The 13,276-nt window shown below is 35.0% G+C and overlaps 1 protein-coding gene and 1 pseudogene across 2 annotated transcripts in view; one reads left to right on the forward strand and one right to left on the reverse strand.

Annotated features, from left to right (window-relative positions):
• TMEM232 (transmembrane protein 232) overlaps nucleotides 1-13,276 on the forward strand; it is a 337,836-nt gene that overhangs the window by 59,385 nt on the left and 265,175 nt on the right. The gene's annotated exons all lie outside the window — the stretch shown is intronic.
• Nucleotides 6,578-9,706, reverse strand: LOC108303394 (annotated as a pseudogene). The gene has a single exon (XR_001824813.2). The product of XR_001824813.2 is annotated as a cell division cycle-associated protein 2-like (transcript).

Genomic DNA, 13,276 nt, shown 5'->3' on the forward strand with positions numbered 1-13,276 from the left:
TCACCAGAATGTACTCATGGAACACATTTTAAGGAATATTAATTTCTGTTCAATGTCCATAATTTTTGTTAGGAAAAATAACTTACTAGATGAAAATGTGTCGTTACTAGATCAATATTTCTTGATAATTAAAAAATTTTGTATGATTTTTAAATTTTTAAGAAATTGCTAAAAGCTTAGAAAAGTGTAGTGATATACACACGTAGAATTTAAGATGTTGGCGTATTGTTATGGGCTGAATGTGTGTGTCCCCCCAAAATTCATATGTTGAGGTCCCAACCTCAATGTGCATTATGGCTACCACAATTCATAAAGAATAGTGTGTAATCTCTTATGTTATTCACAGCAAACCAGATAGTAACAGATATTATGCTAAAAAGAAATGGGTTAGGTTTTTCGTTTAAACAAATTTGAAAAGCCCTGCAGTTAACAAAGTGAAATTGTAACCCAAAGTGATGGTGGTAGGAAGTATGGCCTTTGGGAGGTAATTGGGCATAGATGAGGTCATGATGGTAGAGCTCTCATGATGAGATTAGTGTCCTTACAAGAAGAAGAAGAGCTACTAGCACTTATTCTCTCCTCTGTGTGAGGATACAGCAAGAAGGCAGCTGTATTAAGCCAAAAACACAGCCTTCACCAATACCAGTCCATGCTGGCACCCTATCTTTGGATTTCCTAGCTTCTGGAACAAGGAGAAATAAAATGTTTAAGTCACCCAGTTTATACTGTTTTGTTGTAGAAGCCTCAGTACCCTGAGACACATATTATTATGTTTGTTTCAAATAATTTTCTTGAATAAAGAGTACTTCAAGAGATACAATTTCAGCTGTTTAAACATATATGCTTTTAACTATAGTAATTGTGGCATATATCATTCCAGTTCATTTTTCTACTTTAATATACATGAATATGAAATTGTATTTTTTCACATTTATTAATGTAATTCTACATAATACATTTATTTTTGACTTGGCTTTTTAAAAAAAGCAATGCTATGTTTTAACTTTAATCCATATTGATAATTATATATTTTCTTTATTCATTTTAATTGCTGAACATTCTAATATAATGTATTTTCTTTATTTACTTTATTGTTTTCCATATTTTTGACAATAAAATCAATGCCATAGTGAAAATCATTGCACATTTCTCCTTGTGTATCTGTGCAAGTATTTATTTTTTATTTTGATATTTTTATTTTTAGAGTTAGGGTCTGACTCTTCTGTCTTCCAGGCTGGAGTGCAATGATGTAACCCTAGCTCACTACAGTCTTGAATTCCTGGTCTCAAGAGATCCTCCTGCTTCAGCCGCTGGAGTAGATGGAATCACAGTAACATGTCACCATACCTGGATAATTTTAAAAAATATTTTTGTAGAGGTGAATTTTGCATCATTGCTGAGGCTGCTTTTAAACTCCTGACTTCAAATGGCTCTCCCACCTTGGCCACCCTAAGTGCCGGGGTAATAGACATGAGCTGTTGTACCCGGCCAAGTATAATTTTTGATTTATTATTTTTCAAAATTTACTTGATGCTTTCTATGGGTCTCCAAGGTTTCTCAATCTATATATGTATACACACACACACACACACACACACACACACACCCCTTCACCAACACCTAACAGATCAATTTGGGTAGACTTAACATTTTTATCATAACCATATTATAATTAAGAAACATGATATATCTCTCCATATATTTAGTTACTTATAAAATTTTCTCAATATGGTTTTAGTGTTTTTTTCATATGGGTATTGTCTTAGATTTCTTAATTTTTGCTAATATAATAGGTCAAATGTGACACTTGTCTCAAAACTAATTTTTCAAGATCCCTAATAACTATGAGGTTAAACATTTTTTATGTTTATTGCTATTAGAGTTACTTATATGTGTTGCCTTATTAACATGTTGGTTTTACTAAATATTTATTATAAATTCTCCCAAGGTGTGACTTATCCTTTGACTTTGTTTTTGTTATGCCTTCAATTACATGGTAGTCTTAAAAATGGTACAGTTATTAAGTTTTTAAGATTCATTAAGGTTGTTGAGTTTAGCTATATTATTTTTACTGCTTATTTATTCATTTCACTGGTATATTTTATTAACATACTGCAAATTATCCATTAATTCTGTTATTTTGGATATTTCAATTATTTTCGGTTTATGGTTATTATAAACAATGTTTCATACATTCCTGTGTGGTCATCATGGCATACATCTTAATGTACAAACTTTTGAGTGGAATTGCTGGGTCAGAGGATATGTATATAAAATTTAGTGACCAGAAATTACTAATTTTTATAAAGTCAAATATGTTAATATTTTATGATTAGCCTTCTTTTTTATATTTTGGTTAAAAAACCTTTCCCAACCACCAGATCATGTAGATAGCCTTGTATATTATTTTCTAAATACCTTATTTTCTCTTTCATGTCTATAATTTATGTGGAAATTTTTGTGAATATTAAGCACAAGTATCATTTTCTTTTTAAAATGTGCATACTCAATTATCAATACCACATGTGGAAAAAAATTATTGTATAACTCAAGCATTCACATGTAATTGATATACTTATCTTCTCTATATGCTGCTTCACTGGCCCATTTGTCTATTTCCACACCAACACCACACTGCCTTAATTACTATGGTTTAGTAATAACATTTAATAGTCAGTTTGATAGATTTTTCCAAACTTGTTTTTCTTCAGTGGTATCTTGCATATTAATTTTGAAACCAGCTTGTCATATTTTGTTTTCAAAAACTTGCAGGGAGTTTTTAATTGGATTTTTCAGAATCTATAAGTCATTTTGGGGAGACAAGATCTTTATCACAATCATATTCTAATTTACAAACATGGTATATCTCTCCATTTATTTAGTTATTTATAAAATTTTCTCAATACAGTTTTCGTGCTTTTTTCATGTGGGTATTGTCCATCATTCTCATAGCAGTATTGTCAACAGAGGCGTTGTTAGATTTATTTCTATGTATTTACTATTTTTGATGCCATTTATGAATTATATGCATATATAGATTTCTAAAATTTGTATTTTCTAACTTTTACCAGAAAAAAGTACATTTTTACTCATTGATTTTACATACACGAATATGACTAAATTTCCTTATTAATTCTGAATATCTTCATCTCAATCTTGTTTTAAAAGGAATATTCTAAGCATTTGACTGACAAGGACTATGAACCAGAATATATAAAGAACTCAAACATCCTAATAACAAAATCCCAAATAATCTAATTGAAATATGGGCAAAAGATCTGAATAGATATTTCTCAAACAAAGATATAAAATGACCAATAGATATATGAAAAAATTCTCAACATCACCAATCATCAGAGAAATGTAAATTAAAACAACAATGATGCATTATGTCACCCCAGCTAAACTTTTGTTAGGGAGACAGTAATGGATGCTGGTGAGGATGTAGAGAAAGGGGGATGCTCCTACAGAGTTGGTGGGAATGTAACTTAGCATAGCCATTATGGAAAACAGTATGGAGGTTCCTCAGGAAACCAAAAATAGAATTGTCATTTGATCCCATAATCTCACTGTCGGGTATGTGTCCAAAAGAAGGGAAATCAGCATATTAAAGAGATATCTGGGCCAGAGGTGGTGGCTTGCTGGGCACCTATTATCGCAACACTTTGGGAGGTTAAGGTGGGTAGATTTCTTGGCCCAGAAGTTTGAGACCAGCCTAGGTAACATGGTGAAACCTGCCTCTACAAAAAATACAAAAATTAGCCAGGCATGATGGTGTGCATCTGTAGTCCCAGCTACCTGAAAAGACAGAAGTTGCAGTGAGCAAAGATTGCACCACTGCATTCCAGCCTGGGCCACAGAGCAAGACACAGCCTCAAAAAAAGAAACAATAAAAGAGATGCCTGTTCTCTCATATTCATTGTAGCATTATACACAATAGCTAAGATATAGAATCAATCTAAGTGTCCATGCATGATAAATTGATAAAGAAAATGTGATATATATGCCCAATGGAATATTATTAAACCATAAAAGAATAAAATCCTGTCACTTGCAACAACATAGGTAGACCTAGAAGACATTATGTTAAGTAAAATAATTCAGGCACAGGAAACAAATACCACTGTTGTCACTTATATGTGGATACCAAAATAAATTGATCTCATAAAGGTAAAGAGTAGAATGATGGTTTCCAGAAGCTGGGAAGGGTAAAGGGTTGGGGAAGAAGAGAGGTTGGTTAATGGGGACAACATACAGTTAGACAGAAGGAATAAGAGCTAGTGTTTAAGAGCACAGTAGGGTGACTATACTTAACAAAAATTTATTGTCTATTTCAAAATTACTAAAAGAGTGGTATTGCAATCTTCTTAACACAAATAAATGATAAATGCTTGAGATGATGGATATTTCAATTACCCTGGCTTGATAATTAAATATTGTATGCTTGTCTCAAAATATCACAAGTATCCCATGAATATGTACAACTATGTTTCCACAATCATTAAAAATAAAAAATAATAAAGCAAAAAGTAAATCTAAGCATGCTTGTTTTTGGAAAAGTATAACTTTTTTTGTCAAACTTTATCTGGTATTCTACCTCATGTGTTTTTTAATTTACCTCCACTAGACTTTATTATCATTTTAAATAGTCAGTGCTTCTTTTTATTTCATTTCCTGTTTACCACTTTCATTGCTTTTTAGCTCTTCTTTCTTCTTAGGCCTTATTTCTGGATTTGTTTCGCATTTGCCTGCTGTAAGATTTTTTGAATTTTCCTTACTGACATTTTTGTTGTTGACAACAAACAAATTTTGTTGTTTTTGTCAACAACAAAAATCTCAGGTTTTATTTGTCTGAATATATCTTTTTTCTTATTATTGAAAAATGTTTAAACCTAAACATAAAAATATCTTTGCCAAATTATTACTTTTATTCTTTTTTCCTCTAGAACATTGTTGGTATCACTTCACTGTCTTACAATTTCCATTATTGCTGTTGAGAAGTTAGCTGAAATTTTAATGTCATTTCTTTGAGATTATTTTGGCTTCCTTCCCCCAGACCTGGCAATTTTAAGTTTCTTACTGTTTTCTGTTTTCTTACGTTTTACTGTGATGTGTCAGAATATAATTTTAAAACTTGTCTTAAGTAGATTTGATGGAACTTTTTGAATCTGTGAATATATGTTTCTTTCATCATTCCTGAAAAATTATTGGGTATTATTTATATAGATATTGCCGTGACAACCCATTTTTTTCTTTCTCTTTTTCTTAGACTGTTGATTAAATGTGTATGAGATCATCTCATTTAGTCTGTTACATCTTTTACTCTTTCTTCCCCCTTTTCCAATTTTTTCTCTTTCTACTGCATTTTGAAATTTTTTTTCTAATCTGTGATTTGTCTTTCATGTGACTAATTTTCCCATTCTGAAATCTATCCATTGAATTACAAAATTATATCTTAGTTTTAGTAATTTATTTAGTTTTCTTCAAATCTGTTATGTAAACTTAACATTTCTGATTCCCTGAAGATCTTTTTAAGCATGTGGTGGGATGAGCATGATAATTTTATAATTTGTGTCTGACTATTTCAGTGACTGGAGTCTTAGTAGGTTTGTTGTTTCTGCTTGTTCTCATTTCTCCATATTTTTCCTTGTATCTTGTGGTTACTCACTTTTTCTTGGATGGAAAATATTTCTGCATGTGTTTTGAAAACTAGGAGAAATGCGTCCTCCTCCAGAGAATCTTTGCATTCTCTTCTCTGCCAGTCACCTGTAAATGTACCAGTGTGGGACAACTGAAACTTAATTCACTGCCTGAGTTTTCTTGGCCAACAATCAGTTTGTCTAGAGTGTAAATCTGGGTTGGGACCAATATTCTCAGCAACAGTTCTTTTTTCTTTTCCATTCTTATTCTTTTTCTACAGACACCAAGGTAGCCTTCTATGTGGCTTCCTGAGGTTAGGAAGAGGGGATCTTGCAAGACATTTTATACTTTGTACAGATAATCCTACAGGAAACTACACTACAATTATTGTTATTATTAATTTATCCTTTGGCACCTACTTTGGTCACTCAGACTTGACTGCTTTCCCTAACACCTGTATCTCTACTTGAACTAGCTGATTTATGGCGTTCTCTGGCAAAAATGTATATTGTGGGAAGAAAATAAGCATGTGTGTGGTTCTATTCCATTTTCTTTTTTGAGGTATTGTTGCCCTTACATTTCCAGTGAGCTATTCCACAAGAAGGGATGTCCTTGCTTTCATCAAACCTTTCTTTGTGGCTTCAGTGAAGGATTAACCTATTGTCAAAAATAAATTCATATGCATGGTTGTAAGAGGAATCTATTAGACTCATTTACTTTTACTTTCATTGGCTAATGGGAGAAAGACAAAGATAAACTTTGAAGCCAAAGAATGAAGGCAGTTTGTCCATCTTTGGTAGTTAAATACATCAATTTGGGTACTGTTGCCTATGCCTACTAATTAACCCTCTTAGGATTAATAATTACATTTCGCAAGAGAGGATGTTACGCTTTAGAAGTTAAGTTGTTTCTTTCTTTTTTTTTTTTTTTTGGTTCAACTCAAATGAGTTTATTTATTAGGAACTTTTGAAACACCGAGGTTGAACAGAGGATGGGAACTAGACAGATCATTTCAGCATAGATGGTTACTTCCCCTCTTGCCACAGGCTCTGCAGGAAATGTCAGTTATAGCTTTCTTTCTCTGCTATGCTCAATCCTTTCCAAGGCAGTCAGAGAGCTCTCTCCCTTCCCATTGAGAGAGGATCTTCTCCAGTAGCCTTTGGACTGGGAAGCGGCTTTAGTATTTGCAAATGTAGACACACAGAAGCTCTTCCTCCTCTTACCAGGTTCATCAGAAAACCAGCAGCAGGGCCCTGGCTGTTTTCTTGATCTGAGATGGGAGGTGCCATCCCTGGTTTTGTCTGGAGGACAGTTTCTTTTCTGGGAGACATACTATCAAAATCACTGCTGTCAAAAATACATATTGTTCTTTTGGTTTTGTGGGAATTGGGAGGAAGTGGAAGTGAAATCCACAAAGCCCTTCATTTTCCAAATCTTTCTGTAGCCTCATGCTACGTCACACTGTGATTTCACTATTCCTCCTCTGAAAGGTTTGTTCAATGGCGTCAGACAAATCTTTACATAGTTCAGAATTTTCTAAACTAATTTTTAAAGAGCTGTTCACACTGTAGGAGGGTGTGTGATTTTCTTTTTTTCCAAATGTAAACTTTGACCATCAGAATAATACATGGAGTGTCTTCTATGTTTCCTGTCTCTGCAACTCATAACACTGTTACTTTCCATGCGTATTCTTCCCAAATCCTCACTTTGGCTTTTAGATTCTTTCATATTTTCAATTAAGAATCTCTTAAACAATGACAGTCTTTTTGTGAGTTAGGCATTAAATGACTGCATTACAGTTTTCCTTCTGTAACTACTAAGAAGTCATCTTGTCTTTCACACTTTATGTTTAGATCTGGTGAAATTTTAAAGATTTGACAAAGGTTTTCTGCATTTTGAACAGCAGCAGCAAATTCTTGACGCTGCTGCAGGATCAGAGCAGGTTTGGGACTCTAATGCCACATGTTCTTCTGCTACAGAAGCACAAGAAACAGGACTCTCAGTTCCAGCTTCAGGTTCATTTTCACTTTCCGACTTATTTTTTGCTTTTGGAGTATTTTTATTGTCATCGATGTTCATCATATTTGTATTTGGATCATCATCAGAAGTAGCATTACCAAGCGATGAGGAACTTTTTATATATGAGGAGAATTCAGACACATTATATGTACCAAAGCCTTGATGCATATGCAAATCTGGATCCCGAGGCAAAAGATCCTTTCTTTTCACTGGATTTTTAAGAGCCTTCACTTCTTCCAGTTTGCCATTTGATTTGAAATAACCTGAACCCAGTTTTTGGATGCTTGGACCTGAAGGTGTCATCTCAAAGACTTCAGGCAGCTTAGAAATAGGACTGAAGAGGGCCTTCTTAGAAGGAAAGTCTCTTCCCCGATATAAAAACTTGTGAACACTTTTCTTTCCCTTTCCTTTCTTCTTTCTGCAACTTTTTAAAACCTGATTCTTAGGAATTGCTCTCTTTGTACACTTTGTTTCTTGAGACTTCCTCCTATTAACTTTTTTTCTTTACAAGGCTGAACTTCTGTATTTAGTAAGTTGCAAACACTCTCTTCTACAAAACTGACCAACTGATTTCTTCTGTTAGACAATATTTTCTCATGGTTATTTGAAGAACTAAAGGTATTAGTGCCTGAACGAGCCTCAGAGATTGATGCCTTATTAGCAGTACTCAGAACAGCAGATGATACTTGAAGTGGGTCTATGTTTTCAAGATTCTCTCCTTTGTTGTCAAAATCTGGCTGAGGTAATGGCTCAGGAACTGGTGACTGCTCAAGCAGCAGGGAGCTGAGACCACTGAAGTCCTTTTTACAAACATGTTCCTCCTTTACACAATGGAGTATTTGCTGGCAAAGATTCATCAAACACTCCCAGGCTTAACTTCTCTTCAAAAGTAACTCTCTTCTTCTTCCTCATATTTAGGAAGGCCAATGCTTCCAACTTTTCTTCATCTCCCACTTCTCTATCTTTGCAACAGTTTGCAAGATTTGAGATTATGCTCAGGTGAGTCCCATCATCATCATCACAGGGGGTGTTACAGTGTTCCTATATGCTCTCTAGACACATTTTAACAGAGGATTTCTTCAGAACAGAGAGAAGTACAAAGGTCTCAGGGGAGGGAAGGTCCTTCCTGCACACTGGAGTAGCTGATGCCTTGACATTAGGAACTGTGTCTGAGCTCACTTCTGCTGTGAACGTGTCAGGTGAAATGGCATCGCTTGATCCTTATGCAGTCAGCAATCTTGAGTGCATTTGAAGTCTCTGTGAGCTCTGAAAGGGGAAAACTTTTCAACTAAAAATCCAGACTGTGTTGAACCAGGTTTAGGCGATTTCTCAGAAAGATCTGCAGAAGTTTCAACTGCACATCTTCTGTCAGTATCATCATTGAATATCTGGAGATCAATTGCTTTTCCTTCAGCATCCATTAGATTTTCATCAAAGTCCCTCTGATAGGATATTCTCTGATGTTTGGAGGACAACACTGCAGGGAACCAAGACTGCTGGCAATGCACTAAGACCTGCCTTTCTGGTCAGTCTGTCGCCTCAGACACCCTTCCTGCCTGTGAGAATTCTGGATAGCAGGTCATTTTCTCGTTTTCCCTTATGGAGTGAAAAGCTGACTAGAAGGTGGATATTCGTTCTCTTAAAGCGTTAACATTTCGATAGAGTGCAAGGCTGCCCGAGGAAGGAGAATCTTGTGCCAAAGATTTCCTACCATTCTTTATATTTTGCTGCTGCACGATGAAACGAATCAGATGGTTTGTTTCAGGAGAGACCCGCACCCCAACTGCAGAACGTCGTCTGAATTTTTTAAGGTAGGATGATGACTTTCCTGCAGAATTCCTAACAAAGCTTTCGAGTGTAATTCCCAATTGCTCTGCAGTAACTGTGGAAAAGTTCAAAGGCGATTTAAAAGTATCTGGTATGCAAGAATTAGGGGCAATTTGACATGCTTCTAAGGAGTTAATTTTCCCAGTTCCCAAAATGAAAGAGGTGTTTCCAGTATCATTCGTTGCAGACCAGGGGCCTTGTCTTTTGAATTGGTATCCATGGGGAGAGTCTCGCAGAGTCAGAAGTTTCATTGTTTCTAAGTGGGCTTCTTACAAGACAACCTTGAAAAGATCATGACTGTTGGCTGGGCACAGTGGCTTACACCTGTAATCCCAGCACTTTGGGAGGCTGAAGCTGGCAGATCACCAGAGGTCGGCAGTTTGATACCCACCTGACCAACATGGAGAAACCCTCTCTCTACTAAAAATACAAAATTAGCTGAGCATGGTGGCTGCATGCCTGTAATCCCAGCTACTTGGGAGGCTGAGGCAGGAGAATCGCATGAACTCAGGAGACAGAAGTTGCAGTAAGCCGAGATCGTGCCATTGCACTCCACCCTGGGCAACAAGAGTGAAACTCTATCTGGAAAAAAAAAAAAAAAATCATGACTGTTACCAAATGCAGAATAGAATGTTTTCAAGTATAAGAGCAATCATTTAGAAAAAGAAGTAGGCTTTTATTCTTGAAAATATTTTCAGCCTTCAATTTTCTTCTAAATGGCTCTCTCCTCAAAATTCAGTGGGTGTCAGCAGTCTTCTCTTTATTCTCTTTAGGGTTTTCTTTACTGGTAACTACTAAGAAGGAGGACTTGCATTTCCAAAGCTTAAGATAATATTCCATTTGCTAAGATTGAACAAACTAAAATCTAAAGAAACACAAAGACAATAAAAGAACATATCAAACCATAGATATTTTTTGAAATGAAATGAGGATTGTATTTCTGGTTTCATACCATAAAACCTTTGTATATCTATAATGTGATGATGCTGTAATCAATCACATAGGTATCAGGATGACAGGATATTTCCAGTGTCTGACTTCAAAAGCCCAGACCCCAAATCAGTGAGTCAGAAATGACAAATTCAGGGGCAGTATTCATAGACTAAATTTCTGCAGATCTTCATATAACCTACTCTTTATTTATGCCCTTCTGATTAATAAATCTGTCCCTGAATTCCTCAAACATTCAAATGTAATATACACACCAAAAGGAGCCAGACCTTCCTTTCATTCTGCTGGTACTTCTGGTCTTTAGAAGAAGCCATATTAATTGTCATTTGAAATTTCTATATCAATTCCAATTTTTTTACCTTCTCATAGTACCAAATGTATCAAAAAACTAGTCAATATTTAATATTTTCATTTCTTTTTTTTAAGCTGGATATTGATTAGCACCCTAAAATCTGGATTCTGTTTTTCTCTAGTGAAACTGCTGTCTTAAAGATCTTCACAGCTTTAAACATTTTATTATTTCTTTGTGGTGATAACATTCAAAATCTTTTCTTCTGGTTGTCTTAAAATATTCAATACATTGTTATTTACTGTAGTCACTCTACTCTGTAATAGAGCACTAAAACATATTCTTCTTAACTGTAACTTTGTTAAGTTACCTCTCCTGGTTCCCCCCACCCTCCACCCTCCCCAGACTCCAGTAACAGCAATTCTACTCTCTAATTCTATGAAATTAACTTTTTAATATTCCACATATGAATGAGATCATGTAGTGTTTATCTTTCTGTGCTTTAACATAGTGTTATTCAGGTTCAAGTTCATCTATGTTACTGCAAATAACAGGATTTCATTCTGTTTTATGGCTTTATAGTATTCTACTACACACACTCACATACACACAGTTATCTATCCATTCATCATTAGATGGGCATATAGGTTGATTCTATATCTTGGCTACCGTGAATACTGCTGCAATAAACATGGGTATGTAGATGTCTCTTCCACATACTGATTTCAGTTTCTTTGGATATATACCTAGTAATGGGATTGCTAGATTATATGGTGATTCTATTTTTAGTTTTTGAGAAACCTCCATAGTGGAGGTCATTATGGCTGTACTAACTTACATTCCCACCAACAATGTATGAGTTCTTTTTTCTCCTCACCATTTGTTACTTTCGATAATAACCATCCTAGCTGGGATGAGGTGGCTTTCAATGTTGTCACCACAAAGAAAAGATAAATATTGAAAGTGATAGTTGTGGCAATTACCCCAATTTTATCATTAGGCTATGTACACATGCACTGAAACATCACATTTTATCCAATTATTAGGATTAGATTATAAATAAAAAATTGAATTTTAAAAAGTCACTGAATTTTAAAATATTAACTCTAATGATCTTCTTTTTGTATTTAGTCTTGATGTTTCTGTGGATGTACATTTTCCATTATTGTCTTTATCTTTAATGTATTCTTTGATATCTCAGTCTAGGATGCCAGTTTGTATGAAACAGACATACATTCAAACTAACTCAAGCAAAAAAATAATTAACATAGAGATATAAGGCTGTGTTATGGAACTTTAGAGCAGAAGGTATAGCTAGGCCATTTTATTTCATTCAGTACTCTTAACATATGTGGAGATAAATGGCCAGCTTGGCAGATACAGTCTACATGTATGCTATAATAAACTTGAAAACGACAACTCTAGACTTAACATCAGTAAATCATTCAGCAAACCTTGACTGGGGGCTACAATGGTGAACATGCAGCTTTCTGAAATTGGAGGTGCTTTGTTATTTGTTGTCTTGAAAAATCTGTCAGCAAAAGCCACAGGTTTTTGTACTACATGACCTTTCAGTTCTAACCTCAACCATTTAAAGTATCATTTTATTTAAAATCCTTAGAAAGAGTACTGAATTTGTCTAGCTGCCATCAGATGTCTACTGTGACAAAATCAGCAATGGCCAGGGGGCATGAGGTTATATGGCACTTATATAGAACTTAGGGACTTTCAATAATAAACAATTTTCAGAGAAGGAATTTGCATCCCATGTTATATATATATATATCTGAATTCCATTGTAGTTCTTTCCTGAACCTCCTGTCATATTTACTGTTTCTTCTTTCCCTGTTGCCTCTTAACTCTGGGATTTATCAAACAAGAACTTTCCTTTGATTATTTTGTTTTTCCTTAATTCTCTTCCTCTTAAAATCTTAAGGCTTTGATTATCACTGACATGTAGGTGAATATGAAATCTTTATTTCCAGATCTTATCCAGTTCCTAATGCTTGACTCACAAGTCCTTTTGGATTATAAACTTTTCCACCTGGATGTCTCATAGGTAAATCATCCTCATGATGTCCTGAATGACACAGATCATCTGCTCAGATTCCTTTCATCCAGTACCCTTGATGTCATCTTCCTGCTTCCAGTCATGTGGGCCAAAAACATTCAGCTTATCTGTATGTTTGGCATCATGATTTCTCATATCCCATTATTCATCAAGCCCTATTGATTTAGCTAGACCAATTTTAACTTGATTTAGCTTGACCTCCCCCTAATCTCTAAATTGTGGGTGATCATGTGCCCGGGAAAAAGCAGAGAAAGAACTTCGAAAGGACAACTGCTATTCTGTCCTTTCCAGTTCCTGCCTGTGCTTCAAGGCTCACATGATATTTCCACAAAGAAGCTTTTTCTGAATCTAACCAAAAACAGTAATGCTTACAACTAACAGTTTTCCAGCACTGAATATATGCCAGGAACTAGGCTGTGTGGCTTGATTTGATGCCTTCCAAAATTCTGCAAGATCTTTTCACTATTTCTACAGATGGA

The sequence above is a fragment of the Cebus imitator genome, unplaced genomic scaffold (assembly GCF_001604975.1).
Source record: "Cebus imitator isolate Cc_AM_T3 unplaced genomic scaffold, Cebus_imitator-1.0 Scaffold46, whole genome shotgun sequence".
NCBI classification, from domain to species: Eukaryota; Metazoa; Chordata; class Mammalia; order Primates; family Cebidae; genus Cebus; species Cebus imitator.